Below are 22,858 nucleotides of genomic sequence, written 5' to 3' on the forward strand. Positions count from 1 at the left end.
AGCCACAGAGCAGCCGTCACTGCAGACTGCAGCAGTGCTGAAACTGGCAGCTGGGGCCTATTCAATATCTAAGATTTAAATAGAACACTGCAGAAGTGAAATAACTGCAGGTGCTAAAACTTCTTCCCCCATGCACTCACCCTTTCTCTCTGTCAAACTCTGATTTGGCTACTCCATGGCAATGATCTGGTTATCTCATCCAGCAGAATTACAAAGATATGAAAGGTCAGAGCATGGTGGGAGTTTTTCTTTAAACAGCACATTTCCCCATGCACACAGGCAGGAGAAGCTGTAGATTTGAGCACACCATAGCTGGGACACTACCATCTTAAAAGCATCGCTAGAGCAGCAGTCAGACACTGGCATTATCAGAGGAATAAGGAAGCAAATGGCCAAATAATTGCATCTTTGTCAGTGCCATTTTACTCCTTGCAGGAGAGTTGTAGGTGATAATTGACATTGTCATGATGTAAACTGCAATTGCCTCTAGGCACTAATGTGGAACATGTGCTGTTTTGAGTCACCCCAACCTCCGTAAATGAGCAGAACAGTCTTGGCAGCAGCCGTGTCATGTATTAGTCAGCAGCTTCAGCACCACGGCTACTGTGGTTCAGCTGCAGCTGAAGGACCTGCTTCCTCTATGTATGCCTGATACATTTTTGTGTGGACACTATTGGCTTTCAAGTCACTGGCCTTACCACACTGGAGTAAAGTTGTACACTAGAGGAAGGTTCAAACATGCTCATCAGATATCTCCACACCATGCAAGATGTCTGCGGAACTACATGACCTCGGAGAGGGATACATGGCACGGACATCCCAACTCTGGCATCCTGTCTTCTAAGCACCCAAAACTCCTGCAGGTCCACAGGGAAGAGTACATGTGTACACCCATAAAACACGCCCAGGGAGGATTAGGAACATGGATATAAAATCCTTTCCATTAATATGTATGTGTCTAATGAATTAATTAACATATCAAAGTGCAGCACCTAAAAATATTGATTCTCAAAAAATCTGTGTGTGCTTAAAGTCACACAACCAGAAAAGTTCCATTAATATAAATGGAATCTCCACAAAGCAATGTACCCACAGAATAATTTTATAGGATCAGGGTCTTAGCTAATTACAGTAACTCCTCAACCTGCCGTTTTCCAGTAGTCATGTATAAAACTTTTGGCTACAATCTGTTCAAATTAGATTTTTCTTTTCCCCTCTCTCTGCACCAAGAAACAGTGATGATTTGGGCAAAAATGATCAGTGCTCTTCCACAGACAGACAGAAATATTGCTACCAAAAAGTGAAACCCAAGTGTGGGGAAAATAAAGAGCTATAATAAATGTAGTGACTGCAGGAACAAAAGTAAAATAGCTTGTACTGCTGTGTATTTAGGGCAAAGCCCAAAACCTGTCATTTATATTAGACTACTTTATACATTTAAAGGGCAAGAATAAACAGAGAAAAAGGTCCTTATGGAAGAGACACATGCTGTTTAAAAAGTCATTCTTAGAGCACAGGTACAAAATAGGAGATTGCTGCCAGTTATAAATAACGGTAAGTGAAAAGAAAGAAATCTTAATGACACGAATTACCTACCTACTCTGACTAAAGCCCGGTATTCACTTTTCATTTCAGCATTCAAGTGCCTGTCAGGATACTTCTAAAAAGCAAATACTAAGCCTGCATATCCAGGTATTTGTGAATTTATTAAGTGCCTCTTCAGGAATTACGCTTGTGCCAAAGTGCAGATTAACCCAGGTGTCTGTTTGAGGTTCTCTAGCAGAGAAATCTTTTTTATTGCTCTCTCTTTATTGTACATCAGTGACTGGTGAAGACAATTAATATGTATGATAAAGGATTCCCTATAGTACTTAGAAATAAAAAGGGTCACAGCCTGACTTGTGGGTGAATGATCCGGGCTCCGTGTTCCTTTCATGGCCACAGAGTGAGGGTCCAGTCCCCACAGCAGGGCTCTCCTGCAGACCAAGTACATCAGTCACGTTAGCACCCTTCCTTCCACGCAGTATGCCAGCCAACCTTTATGCTGCTCTGAAATGGCTCTTGCCTCGAAGGAAAGTTTACTTCCAGAGTCAATTACCTTCATTTATTAATTCCATTCTCTTCTGAGGCTTCCTGTAATTTCTAGCTGCTGGGATTGCTTTTGTGATGAACAAAGTCCAAGGGTGAAATGTAACGCAAATAACTGCTATTACACAACTGCATTGAACTGTCAGATACTTTCTTAGTATTGCCAAGATGTTTAAGGTGTAAAGAAATGATCCTGAGTGGAAAGGATCGTTAGATTACTAATGAATGATGCTACCTATTTGCTTTCCAAAACTGTGCTGATAGACTCTGCGGAAGGTACTTTAAAACAATCAAATGCCTCTGTCCAGCAGTCAAAGGTCCATCAGAAGCATCTGAAAGGTTTAAACAGAGTTGAAGAACTATTCCCATGGTCATTTCTGCATCCTGCAGTCTAATAAAAACAATTAGGAATCTCAGATAAGGATAAGAGAGTCTGCAAGTGATGACAAGGGAAGCTTCAACTCCCAACTCACTTGCCACCGAGACACTTAACTGGGATCTATGCATTAGCAGGTGAGAGCCATCAAGAAGCCTCTACAGCAAACTACTGTTGGGAAACACTAGAAAATAACATTTCTAGTGGGAACTCCCGGGTAACCTCAATAGGTGACATCACGTACCCTGAGTTGGCTGAAAGTCTCAACAGCAAAGATCACTGCTGCAAGCACAGAGAAAACAGTAACCTAACCCCAAAACTGCACTATGACTAAATACCTTTGTTACAGAATAGGCTAAGAAAGCCACTAAAAGAACTAATGACTATAAATAACCAGTAAATAATGGCAGCTTTTTGAAACTGAAAGATCTTATGGTAGCTGTTTCATTATTTAGAAAGCAGGTTAGTCTAAAACCAGCTGTTTTGTCATCTAATGCAAAGACAAAAATCATTGTTCTGGGAGCAGCCAGTTTTACTGAGCTACATTTCTGCAACTGTTTTGCTTCAATCATCCTCCATTTGAATATCAGATGATTTAACAAACTCAATTTCACTTGCCAGATTTCTGTTTATGTGTAAAAAGCAAAACAGCCAGGCATTACAGCATCAACAGCGTATGTGGCTGTTGGAAAATTTCCTTTAGTGGAAGTTTATCACACATACTGATTTTAATGTAGAAAACAACACATACAGGAGAGGACAACATGGTTAAGAAACTTGCTCAGCCTCCCATCATTAATAACAATCTCAGATCATTAAATGATCTAAGTTAAGGTGGCTTAACTTCATTTAGCCTTGCAAAGAAAACCAGACTCCACCACATGTTTTTACACTGTCCATGTGAAAGCCATGTGAGTGTAGTTTCTAGTTTTAAGTACTGCAGCAGGGAATATGAGGTTATATACAGTCATTAAAACAAAGGCTGTGTCTAGGTAGTCAGGGTCATACCCATTTGTAGAGCTAAGTCTGATTGCTGACTTTCAAACACTGGTTAAATATGACCTATTTGTTAAAAATAAAGATTGCAGAAGCATATATAACATACAAATTTAAACTGAAAAACCTGGAAAATGCAATAACAGATCCCATGCAAGAATTTCTAATTTTATACATTTTTCACAAGCTGGTTGTGAAAAATGGTTGGTAGGATTTCAACAGCAGGACATCAGATAAGACAAAAGAGCCACAATGCCATTCCTCCTCTCTAAAAGAGTCCCTGTCTTCTCATTAATACCATCCTAGCATTTCTATTCTGTTTCATTGTGCAGCAAATTTATCAGAAGGGGTAGAGCATGGGTAAGATATAAGCAAAGTCTTAGAGGAAGGTTTAGTGTGACAAAAGCATGACAAGCTGAAGAACATGATTCAAGAATGGTAGTGAAACAAAATCTAGTAACATAGCAGCAAGCATGGGTTTTGTCATTGTTCTTCAGTGCACTGGAATAAAATCCCACTTTACTGAGCAAATGCTTTGTGTAATTTTCTCAGTATATTTCTTCTGGTTGTCAGTTTTGTTGTTCTCTTTGTAGGAATTCTAAAAGATGCTCTGTATAATTGAGTGTATGTTATCCTCCACAATGCATTCACAGCATTTTCACAGCAAAGGATATTATTCTCTCAGTATGCCAGCACAAATACAGGTTCAAATGCCTGTGTACAACATGATGTAGCAAGAGCATTTACAGGCTGGTATTTTAGGAATAAGAGTTTTCAGGAGAAGGGTAATATCTAATAAAGCTGATGAAGCTGGAAAAAAATTGGGGCTCAAAGGTTCTTCTGCAGACATCTGGAAAACTGAATGAGGTTTCTGGGATGCATTCCCTATTTTACTGGGAATAAAAAGTACTAGGTTTTAAGAAGGTAAAATGTGTTTCATTTGAGCTTGTTCATGCTAGCGACTTCATATGGTTGTTTACAGAGCTGGGCAAACCAGAATAGCTTAGTGACAACTCCTAACAATCTGGTGTTAGAAGATGGGAAAATGTGATAGTTTCCTTTTCCAAGAATTGTTGTGTGGTGTGAAGCTGGCCAGTCTCACAAACTCCACAGAACTTACAAGTAGGCATAGGATACAACAGAATTGCTTACCCACAGCTTAGGATTGTTTACCCACAGACTGAGCTGAACCTGTGAAAACTTTTACAGTACTTAAACCCCAGAATTGCAGGTGTCCTAAGCTTTGGGAGAACAGTGATGTACACGTTCAGGGTCAGCTCTGGGGTGGATCCAACCAAAACTCCCAGAACTGAGTAGCTGCAAAGGCAGGAAGCTGAACACTACTTCACAGTATCACAGTATGTTAGAGATTGGAAGGGACCTCAAAAGATCACCTAGTCCAATCCCCCTGCCAGAGCAGGAACACCTAGATAAGGTTACACAGGAATGTGTCCAGGCGGGTTTTGAATGCCTCCAGAGAAGGAGACTCCACAACCCTCCTGGGCAGCCTGTTCCAGTGTTCTGTCACCCTCACTGAGAAGAAGTTTCTTCTCAAGTTTAAGTGGAACCTCTTGTGTTCCAGTTTGTACCCATTACCCCTTGTCCTATCCTTGTTTGCCACTGAGAAGAGCCTGGCTCCATCCTCATGACACTCCCCCTTTATATATTTATATACACTAATAAGGTCACCCCTCAGTCTCCTCTCCTCCAAACTATACAGACCCAGCTCCCTCAGCCTTTCCTCATAAGGGAGATGCTCCACTCCCTTAATCATCTTAGTTGCCCTGCGCTGGACTCTCTCCAGCAGGTCCCTGTCCTTCTTGAACTGAGGGGCCCAGAACTGGACACAATATTCCAGATGCGGTCTCACCAGGGCAGAGTAGAGGGGAAGGAGGACCTCTCTTGACCTACTGACCACGCCCCTTCTAATACACCCCAGGATGCCATTGGCCTTGGCCACAAGGGCACAGTGTTGGCTCATGGTCATCCTGCCATCCACTAGGACCCCCAGGTCCCTCTCCCCTACACTACTCTCTAACAGGTCGTTCCCCAACCTGTATTGGAACCTGGGGTTGTTCCTGCCCAGATGCAGGACTCTACACTTTCCCTTGTTATATTTCATCAAGTTTCTCCCTGCCCAACTCTCCAGCCTGTCCAGGTCTCGCTGGATGGCAGCACAGCCTTCTGGTGTGTCAGCCACTCCTCCCAGCTTAGTGTCATCAGCAAACTTGCTGACAGTACACTCAATTCCCTCATCCAGGTCATTGATGAAGATATTAAATAATACTGGCCCCAGTACTGACCCTTGAGGCACTCCACTAGATACAGGCCTCCAACTAGACTCCGCCCCATAGACTACAACTCTCTGGCTTCTCTCCTTCAGCCAGTTTGCAGTCCACCTCACTACCTGATCATCCAGGCCACACTTCCTCAATTTAGCTATGAGGATGCTGTGGGAGACTGTGTCAAATGCTTTGCTGCAATGCTTTTGCCCGTATTTACAGCCCATGCTGAGGCCATTGCTGAGTTGTATCTGACAGCAGAGTATCACAGAGGCATCACCACTCCTTCCTTGGAGCACTGCAAGTTATAATCCCATCAAACTAAACTCACTTCACTTTGAATTTGATTTTGCTTCTGCTTTCATCATCCTAAATCAAATGGGAATGGCAGCCTGACAGGCCTTGTGAACACACACAGCAAGTCGCAGCTACAAATCTCCTTTTGAAGTTTTCAGTGTGCACATTACAGCAGAAGGCAACAGTCCTGATCATGTGCCTGATCATTTGAGCAGCCCCATCCACATCCATAGGTGCTCTGAAAAGCACACTGACATGAGGTTTTCAGTAAGAGGGCCTTGTTATGCTGAACTCTGCGGCCACAGAGAATGAGAGGCAGTGGTAAGGAGCAAGCAGAGGGCTTGCAGAGCAGATCAGGTTTGGACAGCTGTGATTTTGCTATCTGTCAGCACTCATCAACTCCTTCCTTACTTAAAACACCATTCATGCTTCTAGGAGTTACAGCTGTCCCAGACAGGGGAGGAGGAGGAGGAGCAAAAGAAAAGTGCTAGGTAGTACTGCATACTCTATTTTAGAGTGTTTTGAAAACTCACACAATGCACACATGCTCTTCTGTTTATGTGAGGTCTTAAAAACAGTCAGCAGTTTGAGCTAATCTAACTCCCACCATCCAAGTTTTAAGAGGATTCTGCAGGAACTGTACAGTCATGTTATTCTACTAATAAAGTTTAATAAGGCGTCTAAAGATTAAAGATGTGAGGGGGGGTAAAGCAAGAGGGTTTTACGTACATTCACTCCCATTTAACTCCTCCAGCAAAAGTGCTGATTATGTCTAATACTGTACAGCCCTCTGCTTTAGGTAACACACTAATGAACTTAAAATCCAACTATAGCACTGCTATTGCAATGAACTCATCCCATTACCTTGCAAATAGCATAACTGCTCATGCAATTACGTGCTTGTCATCTAAGGAAATGCATCGAGTATTATGTACCACATGTCAGATTGTGTTACCCTGCTAGTTACTAGCAATGAAAATCTCATGCAATACGATAGTTGCCAAGGTAACTACTCTTCCAGGGGCAAGATGAACTCTGACAATGGTTTGTGTGCACTCTCATCTAACAGAACAGCTGCCCTAGGTAGTTTAGGCACCCCATAAAACTGAGCAGATCTCAGTGCTTTTGTATCCTCAGCTGAAACATACCTGTCTGTGGGCTGCTCAGGGAAAGGCCAGCACTTACAGATTCGGGAATTCTGGAGTATCAGCACTGTGTAAACTCGGCTCTAACACAGCTCCCTCTGCCCACGTGAACATCATGTTCCAGCCTACAGAATGAAAACAAGGATTACCTTGGAGGGGCCAATATTATTATCTCTGACACTGAGTAGTTGCATGGCAATGTAAGTTCTTGACAGGGTAATTTTTGAGTTATAATGCACCTGGAACTGCTAAAATCACACAAATTTATGTTACCCACTGTATTTTCTGAAAGCAATACAGAAGACAGTCAAACATTAGCTAGGAAACTGAGGAGCAGAGCCCTTCACACACTGATAGTAACAATCTTCCACAGGCAATAGGCAAAGCAGTTGTTACAAGGGATCTAACACAGTTTGACAACCTCAGAGAATCATACAGGACTTCTGCCCTTCTGGACTTGTTTCTGTGAACTGCCCTGCATGCTCAATGCCTCAGTTCTTCTGATTGAAGCAAAGGCACTTCCATTAACTTATGTCAAAAGGCATCTCAGCCACACAAACGGATTGAGCAGGAGTTTGTTGCTGCAGATGTTGTCTTCAAAACAGGAGCATGAGTAAAGGCTGTCAAAGTGCATAATCCATAAACTGTATTTAAATCAAAATCTTCAAATTGTTATTTGTCCATATGTGCCAAGAAATCAAATACAGACCTTGAGTGCATAAATGCTTCCACAACAGCCACAAGGGTTTATCCAGTGAAATTAAGCCTTACTTGGGCTCTAAATTGCATAACATAACCTGCTTGCAAGGGAGATGATGTGCCTGTTGGCATAAAAATTCTAGTTTTGCAAATTATTATACCACCTTCACAAAACCTGCTTGAAAAAAATCTGGCTTTGATCAATCAGTTTCTTTCTGTGAACCAGTAACAATTTGGGTTAAGAGAGATTAAAGATGTAACTAACACAGGAGAGCGAGACAGATATCTGATGTACAGAGCCACAATGAAAATCTACCCAAGGACTGAGAATTCATACAGAACGTAAGTGTACTCGTTTGTTTCCACAACTACCACATTGTTGGGTGATTCTTATCCTACTCTCCTTCCCACACAGAAATCAACCAGCCAACACAAGTTTTCCACCACAACGATCTTTAGTACACAAATCACCTTTCAGTCTAAGGCCATTATCACAATGCCTCTTGCGGACTAGAACGACTGCATCCACGTAGAGCAAGTAGAATAGAAGGATCAGTCCAAAAGGCAAAATTTAAGCCAATCAAATAATGTCAAGGAAAAAATTAAACACAAGTCCTAGTATTGCAGCAGGAAGTTGGAAAAAGCTTAAATCCAGTATATACACTACACCTCTAACGAATCAGAAGTCATAGTGGAGGTTACTAAATGCTTCCTTGACATCTATTAATGAATGGTTTTAGCTAAACAGTCTACTCCATGTTTTTATAAGTGAAAATGTGGCAAGCATCATCATGTGGGTTGAAACCAAGCTTCACCACAACCTTCTTCACACTGGAGAAGAGGAAGAAGAGATCCCATGACTGAAAATCTCTTGCTGCTAATCTTTAGCACTGGCAATAGCTTTACCAAGGAGTAACATCAAGTCTGTTGTTTGTGCTTTGCACAGACTGGCTAACTTGCCACCCGTTTTCCTCATTTTCCCCTTCTCCACCTTTGCAAGGAAACATATTCACAATCCAGCCTCTATCTAATGCCCTTGAGGTGCAATAAACCTAAGAAATTGCTACATCTAATAAAAGCCCTAAAGCTGAATTAATAGCAGGAGCCAGACCTTCATTCTTTATGGCAGGAGGAGTCACACAACACAGCAGCTGTAATCCTGAGGAAAATCATATTGTTTAAGATGCATTGATTATTAAACCATTCAAGAATAAAAGTAATCTCAGCTGACAAGGTAATGCCAACTCCAGTGTCAGCCTTCAATAGTCAAAATGCTTCTAGAGTTTTGTTCAGGGAATAACCCCGCATGCCTACGAAGAGCAAGTTAACGCCATGGGATAATAATTTATCCAAACTAAAAGTGCCTGTGTATAACAAACATTAAAAGGGTATGCATTGATCCATATATTAAACAAATAACAATAGACTGATTTTTCTCTCCCTGGGGTGCGAAGAACAAGGTTATGAATCATAACATGAACACTTAAAGATTACACTTGAATAACCTAATTGTGTACAACAATAATAGGATGAAGAGAAACTTAATCAAACTCTGAACTGTTGTTACGTTTCATCCTCTTAAATACAGCTCTGTGACATGACTCTAATAAATTATTTGGATGGGAAAAAATGTTGGTTTACCTTATTAATATTCTGAACCTCCTCTGCCTGTTTTCTTCATGCTTCATCTCTTCATTTGAATAAACACAATTACAGAGAAAATCAGCTAAGTTGAATGTAAGTTTTGATTCTCTTTTTGTTACAAACCACATAAATATATACTTTTTATAAATCTACTGCTTCATAGAGGGGCTGGAGTTTTGCTACATGCAAAAACTGTCAGCTGATCTTTAAGTATTTATCTTTGAATTCCCCTGGTTGCTTGTACGGGAGAATGTTTTCATAAATACATCAATAACTGCCTTGTACAGCTCATTAAGGAAGCTTTTTATCCTTTAGTGTAATAGTTCAGTTTACAGTTGCCTGTGAATCATTTTTATGGACCTCCATTAAGCATGCCCTTCAAACTGCGATTATTTGTCAAATTTGGTATATATAGAAGCAATCACTGGAGAAACCATGAAAGCTGAGAGGATGCATAAACATTTAGAACCAGAACTTGGCCCATCTCCAGCAGCATATTCTCTCCTCTAACCCTGACTCCACGGCATGTCAGATATTCTACCTACACAAGATTGGCAGATTGTCCAATGGGGAGGGTGGGCACACATTAATGACATTAACCAAAATCAGACACCTTGAATCTCCTCCTCAAACCTCTCATCAGTCTTTCTCTGAGGTCCCAGGACATCAGTCCCTCACTTGTAGTTTTACCACTTCCCTTAGGCCTTATATGTGGAAAGGAGGACCTTTGCCACAGTGGAGAGACGCAGCCACTTGTTTCCTTCCCCAGTCCAAAGCAACAAACACCAGTAAGTTTCTGCTATAGAGAAAACTTACTTGTAGGGATGTTGCCCTCCAACCTAATATGCTAAAGTTATTTTTTACTTGCTAGAATTTAGCAAAATATAGACTTACCTAAGTGTATAAATATCAAGTTTGGGAGAGTTGTTTTGATTCGATTTGGTTTTAATGCCATAAGTATGCATATGTGCTGAAAACAATGGAGTGCTTCCTTCAAGAATTAGCTTCCTGGAAACCTTCACTAGCATCCCATTATTTTGCCCCTATCTAGTTCTGCAACTGAGTTTTTGACAGATATTTTCATCTGACAGGTCAATGTGAATTTGGTCACACAGGTTACCTTACCGTGAGCTGACAGGGATGTGCAACAGGTTTGAAACTCCAGCCCACTGCATTAACAGCTGTGATTGTCTAAACAAGCACTCTGTAAGGGAAACATAAACCAAACAGTATGTCCCAAGACTACACTTGATTGATCCTTCTAGTCAAAAAAGATGGCAGTAATGTCTAGGACAAGGTAAGGAGAGGAAAATGAAGAAAGGATTGCAGTAGACTTTCTTCCAAGTGAATGGTGCTCTTGCTGTCAAGGACTAGCAACAAGAATTGGCTTACTGACACCCACAGAGAGCTAAGCTATAAGAACAAATTAGATTAACATGAATAATTGTCTGATTTGTGTATTCTAACCCACTGCTGTTGAAATCTATTAAATATTTCACTGCCAAATCTCACCTTCTGCAAGGGCTGTGGGTCACACAAGGTTATGTTATCTACCACCGTTCAACTATATGCATTCCTGAATGGCAGCCTCATGAAACAAAACGCTTTTGTAACAATGCAGAACACATTTTAACATATACAGATGTGGCTGTAGTAGCTTCTGCCACTGTCAAGCATCACATACTACATTACTTCTAGTATCAAATCAACTTGTGACTAACGTTATAAATACCAATAAATATTCATAATGATTTTCTACATACTGCAAAATACTACTGCAGTTGGATTGCACAGCATGCTTACGTTATTAAGCTAGATACAGGACACTGATACAAGGTAAAACACTACTGACATTTTTGGCAGTACTGGGGAGTGACAGGAGGACCTTTGTTCAGTTATCAGGCTGAAGAGAAGGGGTGATGGATGCAGTGGCTGGTGACAGCTGCACTGTGCACACACCGCTGTGTACTTCCTTCGTTTTGATGTTACTGATGCATTTCAGCAAAACTGGAAAACAAAGGAAAAAACTCATTCAAAAGTGAAAGAAAGCTTTACCTTCTCATCTTCCAGTGAGGTTTTCTTGCTTGGTCAAGCCGCTTTATGCAATGTCTAAAAATAGTTAACTCCAGTTTCTTATTATTACTAATTCTCTAAGTAGGTCATGTCTGAAAGACTATTAACATGTTTTTAAACACTCTGACATACAGTACTGCCATATGTTATATCGTTCAATATAAATTTGCTGTCACACTTGAGCAGGTGGAGAAAGGGACTTCATATTGTAACACATCTCCAACTCGCCCTATCTATACCAGTAGCAGGTTTTTTCTTGAATACAGCAATTTGTCTAATTACCATGTGCTTTCAGGTGCCACAGAGAAGTGATGCCCACTACTAACAGCTGCTGTCAATTAAAGACTATTCCATAGCATGAACAGGAGCTTTTAATGTCAGGAGACATTAAAAGCTCTTACCTGGATTCCAAAATCCAAGGAGCATTGCAGTGTGACTTTCATGGACACAATCCAGCACCCTTAACTCCGCAGCCTTGTACCACGGGAGACAGGGATCTCTCTTTAACTCAGAGCAATGACCCAGCATAGCAATACGCATATCCAGAGATGAAAGCAGCAAGCAGTCTGGTGATCACGTCGATTCTGAAGCAGCTGCTAACAGCACATTGGCAAAGTCCACAGAGCCACTCAGCAAACATTCAAACTCAGTATCCCTGGAATGCGCTAGGACCGAGACCTAGGAGCAATTTTTAACAAAGTCAAAAACTTAGCAAAGCTAAAAATACAGGCATGTGCACTTATGTAAGGAAATGCTTTATGTCTCATGCTGAAATGCTTTCTGAAGGATCTTGGAGGATGGTAGCCACAGCCCCAAGGCTGTGAATTTCTTCAGTGTTTCAAGAGCGAAAAGTGAGTTTGTTCTGTATGCTCAAATACTGCACAGAAGCTCAATGACCTATACGTATTATCTAAAGCTCAGTTGATATATCCAGCAGTTATTGCACGTCAGCCAAATGGATATGCATTCTTCTAGAATAGTTAAAAGGATAAAACCCAGCATCTCTTCTTTGGTTCGTGTACTATGCAGGATGTGTTTCAAAGACTTTATATACCAGCGTTGCTATGAAATAAGTTGCCTGCCCAGGCAAGCAAGCAGAATCGATGCACTTGTATACAGCCCCTACATTATTTTCTACAGCTATCAAAAAATGAAATGTCATATACAGAGTCTTGTTCCCTATCCCTTAATTCATCACTTCCATGGCCACAATTCCTGGCATAGTGAGTGACACTATGTAGGCTATCACTCCCTTAAAATCAGCAGAGGGTAGTTCTGTTTTGTTTCACTAAAATTATGAATGTTAAATGACCCTTTTTATATCTTTCTCTTCAGCAGCTGCACTGCATCTGAGACACCTTTTATTCCTCACACTATGTAAAATGATTAAAGCACTTGCTATGCTTTAAAGAATCGTAGTGAAAGCTACAGGTTGCAGTGGTACAAACACTAACTCCTTGCAGCTTTACATCCAGTGAAACTGAAACATACAGTTCCACTGCACAGAAAACACTTGACTGGTTGCATGATCTAACTGGCAGTTACAGGTAACACCAGTGAAAATTATTTATTATTAGAATCTACAAGTTCAATGTGAAACCATTATCACAAGTTCTCATCTTTCTCTGAAGACTGAAGAACCGGCAAAAGGCTGTAAACACTGAAAGTTAAATAGAAGCTTTAAAGCAGAGCTATACAGTACAACACGGGAACAAATTCAAGGCCATAGATATAATCAGATAAACAGCTCTGGTTTATGTTAATTTGGACCGAAATCAAATAAAAGAAAATAAACCAGTTATTAGATAAGCTTCATATTTCTCCAAGATTAACTAAATTTTGAGTTCTTTTGAGAAGGTATCCTGCTGCAAACTTCAGTCTTCTTTTGTTTTGCCTGGAAAGTCTACAACATTGCTTTATATCTGCGATTCATCCACTCTGCAATTTCAGCAATAAATTAGTGCTCACTTGAAATGAGACTTTTTTAAAACAGCCAAGTATTACCTCTTCTATGGAAGCAAAGCAACATGGTTTTAATTCAATGTAGATTTGGTTTCTTGACAAAAACAAGTTGTTGTTTTGAATAAACAGAAAAATAAATTACTCATGTGCAGTGCTTTGGGCATAGGATGATAGAAGAGTTCAAGTTGGAAGGGACCTTAAAGCTCATCCAGTTCCAACCCCTGCCACGGGCGGGGACACCTTCCTCTAGAGCAGCTTGCTCCAAGCCCCTGTGTCCAACCTGGCCTTGAACACTGCCAGGGATGGGGCAGCCACAGCTTCTCTGGGCACCCTGTGCCAGCGCCTCAGCACTCTCACAGGGAAGAATTTCTTCCTAATAGCTAATGTAAATCTCCCTCTCTCAGTTTAAAGCCATTCCCCCTTCTCTATCCCTACATGGGTTTATAAAAAGCCCCTCTCCAGATTTTCTGTTAACCTCTTCAGGCACTGGAAGCTGCTCTAATGTCTCCCCAGAGCCTTCTCTTCTCCAGGCTGAGCAAGCCCAGCTCTCTAAGCCTGAAGTGTTCATTCTAAAGCTGACAGCCATTAACAAGCATTCACAGCCTTACAAATCAATAACTGTAGGGAACCCAAATGCTGTCCTGGATTTACAGTATAAATTTAAACACATAGTTTACTCAAGAAGTTTATTATAATGTAGGACACAACAAATTGAAGCAAAAGTAGATATAAGAAGACATATTTTGACTTGGTGTCAAACTTCTCATCTAACTGTCCCTGTAACATGGATCAAATTAATCCTGTGTTTCTTTCAAAGCCAAGCTTTGCTCTTCACTTTAGGCATTTTAGGTTTGCAGTGGCACCACAAAAGTCTCTGCTTGCTTTATGGACTTGAACAAAGTTACCCTAGAAATGAATTTGCTGTGTTGCAGTTTAGCATCAGACATACACCTGATCTAGAAAACAAGCATTAATAATGAGATTTAACATCAATATTCAAATCCAGAATATTTTTTATGGAATATGAATTCCTCCTACCCAATCACTCTGTTCTGTTTCAGCTGAATTTGTTGTTCTTCTTTTACAAAATCCAGATGATCCAAAAGTAGGTGAAGCAATCCAGATATTCACCTACTTCATAATGCTGTTAGACATAACCTAATTAAGTGCTGTGTAAATATCTTATCAATCCTCCTGCCAATACAAAATCGCTCCTAGAAAACTATTTACTACTGCTTTCTCCCATCAATTTTTCATGTGTCAAACAATGGGTCTTTTGGGACCAGCTTCTTATCTAAATAATCACGTTGTTAAAGTTTTTCCCCTGATATTGATTTAATCTTTCCTTTCCTTCCAAATTATCCGTTTCTTCTTAATGTGCTTCTTTATGTCTTCCTGACTGCAGGAGAGAATGACAGAAGGCTGTTCAGAGCTGAGCTCACATTAAGCTATCCCTACCCAAGTTGTGCCTGGTAGCAACTTCACATGTTTCCCAGTAGCCTGAAACAGTTCTGATGTGCCCTGGTTTGTTCGCCTCATTCATAAAGCATTTCAAACCCTGCTATGAGAGGGTTTATTTCCTTTTGAAAGCAGCACTATCTCGTGTCAACAATAAAGTCTGACTACTAGCGTCTGAATCTGAAATGAGTCAGGTAGCAAGTACTGTGTTGTACCCCCCCCGCACATTTTGACAAGGACTTGCATTTTAATTTATGTTAATACAGCAGCGTACATATAAATGTCTTAAAGCAAAACGAAACCTTGTTAATGAAACTTCACTTCCTATTCTGTCATTTAAATATTTCTTTCAGAGGTATGAAGAGAAACCTACCAGGTTTTGTGAAAATTATTGATAACAAGGATCTGTTGCATTGACCAGCCTTCACAGCATGGAAGATTGGAGAAAAGATGGTATGTGTTCCCACCTCACTCCGCTTCTGCTTTACTTACAGATTCAAATAACAGTGTTTCCTTTGGAAAAGACTTTCCTGGTATTTTCCCAGTTGGTCGCTCACAAAACACAGGCTCCTCTATTTGCTCTGGGTGCTAAGTTTCATTAAGACAGTTATTAACTGCGTATTACGAACTGTGGAGCTCTTGCAGGGATGCTACAGGATCTACCAAGGAAGAGAAAGTGCTCCAGAGAACAATCCTGGTCAGCAGCAGCCACTACTCCAAGCAGTAGCAAAGGCAGTGCAATACTGTATTCTGGGTAACCTCATTATTTTTGGGTTGTAGTGTTAGGAAAGGAGACCACTAAGCAAACTTACCATTTACTATTCATATTGTGGCAAACCAAAGCCTAAATATAGCAGTCACCATTAAACAGCTTGACACTGACTGTCTTAGTGACTGCAGTTACCATGGCATCTCTTCACATAATACTATTCTATTAGATCTACTGTGTAACGGTGAATACTGGGGGGGTTAAGCGTTTTACATGCACATTTTTTATAAGGAATAAAGAAAAAAGTAAAAAGCCTCAGAAAATGCATTATTTAACAAAACAGATTTCCTTGATTTTCCTAGAATAAGCTTCTGAAATGTCTGCTTAGAGTTAATCCTTTTAAATTTAAATAAGGAAAGGCAAATATCATCTTGAGACATTCCAGCCTCAATTTACCAAGCTACTGGGGGAGTTTTGGCTGTCCAAGTGAAGACGCTCAAAGTGAAACTCACCTTCAAATTGCTGAACACACACCCTCTTCAGATCACCGAGACTGCTGGGTTGCAAAGTCAAAACCAACAAACCTGCAGAGTTGGCAGTCACCTGAACTGACTGACAGCTAAAGAGGAAACAAGGATGAAATCAATTCAAACACTCTAATACCTAAAATGCGCTAATCCCTAACATAATGATTAATGAATAATGAAGGCTGAGAAAAAATACATCAAAACAGACATCATTTAAAAGACGACTAAAGAATGAAAAGGTGTGCTATGAGTATTTAACAGTTCTCTAAATGGGAGATGTGCAAATCCAACCAAAAAGAGTGTGACTAATTCTAATTTCAGACATTTATATTTTCCATCATTTTAAAAGCTCATTTTCACTCCCACATACAGATCTGTTACATGCTTAATAATCCTTATACTTTTAGTAATTCATAGCAACAATCTTACGGAGTTACAACCAGACCAGGAATTTCAAGTCACATCCATGCAACAGGAAAACGCTATAGAGCAAATTATCTCAGCCTGTGCCTGACACAGATTGACTGACATTAGGATTCCATGAATTACAGCTTTAATTCAATTAATGTATTCCTGAACCTCACCTTCCATTTCTCAGTTTTCATTTCAAAAAGCTTCAGTGCTGTTTGCTGAAAAAGAATTGAGATCTCCATGAAGTACATGGGTCTGGCTAAAAAATAAATAGCATTCAGGAGTTGCTAAGTGTACTGCAAGCAGTGTTTTTTACACCCCCACAATTTAGTGGGGATGTGCTTGGGGATGTACTTAGGTCCATCTAGGGCTCATTTACAGGGTAACTGTCATGACTGGTTTGCCCAGTGGCTAAAATTGAACTTAAGCTTGTTATAATTCAGGGCACATTCCATTTACTTCATTATAAAAGATGGACTATGTTTTCCAAACTATCTCAAGTAATTTCTTGCCACACGTCACAGCAGTAATAAGGCCAGATTAAATGCTGTCTAGACACACTCTTTTAAAAAAGTAAGTTTTTGACAGAACCTCTCACCTAAAATCTGGGTGTTTGTGTTGCTCAGCAGCTATCTCAACCCCCAATTGATTTTACAGGTGTGGGGATTCAGGTTCTTTTGCTTGGCTTTTTTGCTTATCTGCAAACCTTTAAGAACAATTAAACAAAACCACCTCTGTGTGGCCAAGTAAAGAATTGTATATTCACAGAACAGAACATGAATGGCTATGCTGCAGTTAGTTATCAGTTGCCAAAATGATTAAAATCAAACCAGACTCCTGCTTGGGAGATTACTGTTGTTCAGAACATCCATCATCACCCATTGGACAGCTGAATGTGGGACAGTTTCTGTGTCTTCTTGCTCCAGTTAAGGAAAGGTGGTCCTCTCCTTGCCACACTGCCTCATCCAGTCACATGGAAGTTATCTCCTAAAGCTCCCAGACACTCATAATCAAGGGCTGCTGGAAGATGCCTTCAGCTGGACACCAGAGAGTTGTTTACATAGAGCTCAGCAGTCCCCTCAGGGAAATGGTGGACAAGGCACAACACCCTGAGACAGTCCCATGCTCTTTCCTGAATATGTACAGATCAGAGCCCTGCTGCTGAAGTTCAAAGACTTGCAGCTGTTTTGCACAATTCAACCACATAGCAGCTGCATTTTCTACTATATCCATAACATCTTTCCCCCTGCCCTGGTTTTCAACTTTCCTTCAAAAACCCAAGCTGAAGCCACAAAGCAAAGCAGAGGCATAAAGAACCTCATGGCACTCACTCAATCGCCTACTGCAAACCTCAGAGCGCTCTGTGCTGCAGCACTGCTCAGTGGGAATGTGTCAGGCAAGGGTATGTACATGCAGATATACACACACCAGCTTAAACAACAGTTGATACAGTGATGGTGCAAATTCACCTTGGTCCTGAGCTACAACTAAATCAATTGCTCAAACAGAAGCTTCAGGTTGTTGGGGTTTGTTACGCATTCCAGGTCTCCCGCTGACAAAAGCACAGACATGCCTTTTCAGACTTGAAACACCCACGGATTTTAGAAAGTCTGCCTGCACTAAAACCCTTTTCTGCTCATCCCACTTCCGCAGAAGTTTGTATGTGAACAACTGCTGAACAGTGGTTTAGCTGAAAACCCCAATAGGCAGAGTTCTTTCCAGTCCCTTTTTTTACGTTTTTTAACAGTAGCAAAATAATATTGATACTTTTAAGCCAAGAAGAACGGAGACTTGGTAGGCGTTTTTCTATGGGATCAAACATTAACCAGACATAATCCTCTGGCTTCAGAACATCATCCTCTTTGTGTGAACTATCTGAGCAGCAAACACATGTAGCTGTAATCTATGCCTTACACCTCAGACCTAAACTGCCAAGTTAATCTGTTCTCAGCCTCTCACACTGGACGTGTGCTGGCTGAAAGACATCCTGAATGCATAAGAAACATTCTGCAGAAATCTGAGCTGCATATATTGTGGGATCTAATTTTGCAGTCATGTCTTTGAATTCATCTTTTACAAATGACAAACACCATGAAAACGACTTGGCAATGCTGCAATGTAGTGAGCGGCACTAACCAAAGGGAGGAACTTGGAGTCACCTGCCTCATTCTAATGAGTTAATGATTTTTTTCAAAACACATAGTTCAACCTCTACAAAAGATAATAAAATTAAAAAAATACAACCAGCCAAATGTTTTACAGAGGACAATACACCTCTGTAGAACAGAGGAAATACACCTTTGGATATGAAAAACCCCTCAACACCTTTAAATTCATCAATGAATAAACACTGGGAAAAAACTGTACATCTCTTGTCCAAAACACACTGGAAAAAACTTTCTAAGTGTTAAAAGTGAATGCTTGACATCAAAGAAAATACACAAAATTCTCCCTTTAGATTATGCTGCAGAACACAGAAATATGTTTTAATATTCAAATAAAATAAAAAAGCCCAGATTCCTCCCTCCAAATTCCATCCTGCATTTCCATCCAACCTGCAGCCAGCGCTCTCCTCAGATCAGATATTATTAAATAATGATCCCAGCTATTCACCATGCCAGAAAAGCAGTAAAATTTATATGGCCTCAAACACTCAAAAAGACATTATTAATCATAGAATCATAGAATAGTTAGGGTTGGAAAGGACCTTAAGATCATCAAGTTCCAACCCCCTGCCATGGGCAGGGACACCTCACAATAAACCATATCACCCAAGGCTCTGTCCAAACTAGCCTTGAACACCGCCAGGGATGGAGCATTCACAACTTCCCTGGGCAACCCATACCAGTGCCTCACCACCTTTACAGTAAAGAATTTCTTCCTTATATCCAATTTAACTTCCCCTGTTTAAGTTTTAACCCATTACCCCTTGTCCTGTCACTACAGTCCCTGATGAAGAGTCCGTCCTCTGCATCCCTATAGCCCCCTTCAGATACTGGAAGACTGCTATGAGGTCTCCATGAAGCCTTCTCTTCTCCAGGCTGAACAGCCCCAACTTTCTCAGCCTGTCTTCATACGGGAGGTGCTCCAGTCCCCTGATCATCCTCATGGCCCTCCTCTGGACTTGTTCCAACAGTCCCATGTCCTTTTTATGTTGAGGACACCAGAACTGCACACAATACCCCAAGTGAGGTCTCACGAGAGCAGAGTAGAGGGGCAGGATCACCTCTTTCGACCTGCTGGTCACGCTTCTCTTGATGCAGCCCAGGATACGGTTGGCTTTTCTCGTGTCAAGTACTGACAGCTGCTCATGAAGGACTGCAAGAAATCCATGATTTTATTTCAATGAATTCGGCTAGTGGTGGTAGCTCTCAGTCAGTTCACAAACAGATCTGTGAGCAGGAAGAAACAAAGAAAAGAGAACTTAGGTTACTGTCATGGTTTAAGCCCAGCCAGTAACTCAGAACCACACAGCTGCTGCTCGCTCACACACACACACACAGCCCTTCCTCCCCCCCACTTCCCGGAGGGATGGGGAAGAGAATCGAAAGAATGTAACTCCCACGGGTTGAGATAAGAACAGTTTAATAACTAAGGTATAACACAAATCACTACTGCTACCACCAATAATAATAATGATACGAGAAATAACAAGGGAAGAGAATACAACCGCTCACCACCCGCTGACCGATACCCAGCCTGACCCGAGCACTGATCTAACCCTTCTGGGTAACTGCCCCCAGTTTCTATCCTGGGCATGTCGTGCTGTGGTATGGAATACCTCTTTGGCTAGTTTGTGTCAGGTGTCCTGTCTCTGTTTCCTCCGGGCTTCCCCTCCTCCCTGGCAGAGCATGAGACTCACAAAGTCCTTGCTCAAACTAAACATTTGAGCAGCAACTAAAAACATCGGTGTTATCAGCGCCGTTCCCGGGCTGTAAGTCAAAAACACAGCACTGCACCAGCTACTAAGAAGGAGAAAAATGACTGCTACTGCTGAACCCAGGACATTTACCCACATTATTTGTCCATGAAGTGTGCTGATATTCTTTGGGGCACCCATTAGTGTGATCAGTCTTTCAGCTGTTCTTTTAAACTCTGTCCTCTCCCTCCGAACCTGCAGTAAAACTTGTAGTAACTCAGAAGATTTTTTTTTTTTTTTCTTTCCTAAACCAAGTCTCCCACACAAATGCTTTATCTGAATGGACAGCAACTCCCATCTCTTCAGAAACACTTCGCTAGTCCAGAGAAAAAACTATCCTAAGGGAGGAGGGATCTTTCATTCTTGGCTCTTAAAGCACTGAAAAGCTCCAAAATAGCAAAACAAAAGCTTGTGAGTGCTACAGGCAGCCCTAAAGAAAGCCAATTCCCTTGAGTTGTGTCTTGTGCGCACAAAGGTCTCATCAGAACTGACAGCTGCTTTCCCTGACAAAATATGTTTTAGACAGGTAGTGAAAGTGTATGTCAGAGCCGTGTATTTCCACCTATGCTGTCTCACCCATTCTCAGTGGCCTTCTATAGGCAGCAAACAACAGGGACAGAGACTTGGGCAAAAAGAACAATTTTAGAGGTGGGAAAAAAGTTGCTGGCAAACATTTTGGTTTAGCTGGGGAGAAAAGCTTTCCATGTCAGGGCACGTTCAGATCATCACACAGGGTCATCAGAGAAATCAGACCCAACAGAAATCAGGACTGCGCATGTCCCTTTGCGTGTGTTTGGCCTGATAAAGATCAGCTACAAGCGGAATTAATAGCCTCTTGAAATTGCACCCTTGCCTGATAGACAATCAAGTTGCTGGGAGCTAACAGCTGTCACCAAAGGTTTCGTTACAAGCCCTTGGTTGATTGTGAAAATACCCACAAAGACCAGGCAAGTGTTTGAAGCAAAGACATTCAAAATTTCCATCAAAGTTAGACATGCTTGCAGTATATTGCAACCATTAAAATGACTAGTTTTTGCTAGCAGTAATTACTGAGATGTCAGAAATCAAATGATGAATGAGTTCAATAGAAAGTCCAACACAGAAGTGAAGGGCAGATTCATCTTACACAGCACACAGGCTTACCCCGGACACAGTGCATTTGCACAGCCTCAGCACATTTCCCCCCCATGCTAAGTTTGGTACTGTACCTTCAAGAGGTGAAGGGTACTTCTCCTCACAGAAGGTGCCAGTTCACATATTTCCCAGCCATGATCAAAATGCATTCACCAAATGAAACAGAAATAAAAGCATCATCTCAATACTTCAATACCTCATTTAGTGATTCAGTGACCCAGAAGTCAGGTCACATGCTTGGTGACTGCTGAATCAATTAGCTCATTAGGAGGAATTAAGTGCGGCCAGCTCTGCATTTACTGTAGGAAAGGAAAAACTGGAGTCTGAAAAAAAAGAAAACCCTCTACGTTTACTCATTCCTCATGACTGAATATCTTTTAAGTTAATGCAGCAATATACAGAACATTTAAACACAAGGACAAACAGATTATCCATTTACTTAAGGTTCAGTAAGTTAGACCTCACTGCATCTTGCTACTGAACCTCCCCATAGAAGTTGTTTCTGACTTTAAATTTTATGTAAGATTTATTCCTTAAAGTGGAAGAAAACTCTTAGTGCCTTTTACCAGTAAAATCAGTTTTGATCTTCTTTAAACTGCAACTGCTCAGTTTACAAAGTGGAGGTGATCAACTTGTTCTCTCTGATCATGCAGTATCTGTTTGCAGGCTTGATTCACAGGTGGGCCTTGGCAAAATCTGTCTGGGTGAGGAGGACCAAGAAGCATTTAACTGAACAGACAGAGGTGTCCTTCTTTCTCCTAGCCAGCAGGAGCTCACTGGCAGTGCCAGCAGCAGCTCTGCCACCTTCCTGCTCTCAGCTGCACGCTTTGGCCAACAACTACGACACTCTGAGCTGCGAATTATCAGTGGTAAGAGGAGAGGTCAGCTACAGCTCTGAGAGTTCATTCTCTCAGCATCTATCGTACCTCCCTTTTTATATCCCTGGAGAATATTATCCATCATATTAGTAATCATAATGCTTACATAGCACTTCTCATTTGTAGATCTCAACACTTCACAAGAAGCAGCAAATATATCATCCTATTTTCAAGATCTGGAAAAGAAGTGACTCATGGAGAATCAGGAACAGAATCCAGGTCTACTGAGTTGCAATCAAGATGCTTTTACTGTTATAATA

The sequence above is a fragment of the Psittacula echo genome (genome assembly GCF_963264785.1).
Source record: "Psittacula echo genome assembly, chromosome: 9".
NCBI classification, from domain to species: domain Eukaryota; kingdom Metazoa; phylum Chordata; class Aves; order Psittaciformes; family Psittacidae; genus Psittacula; species Psittacula echo.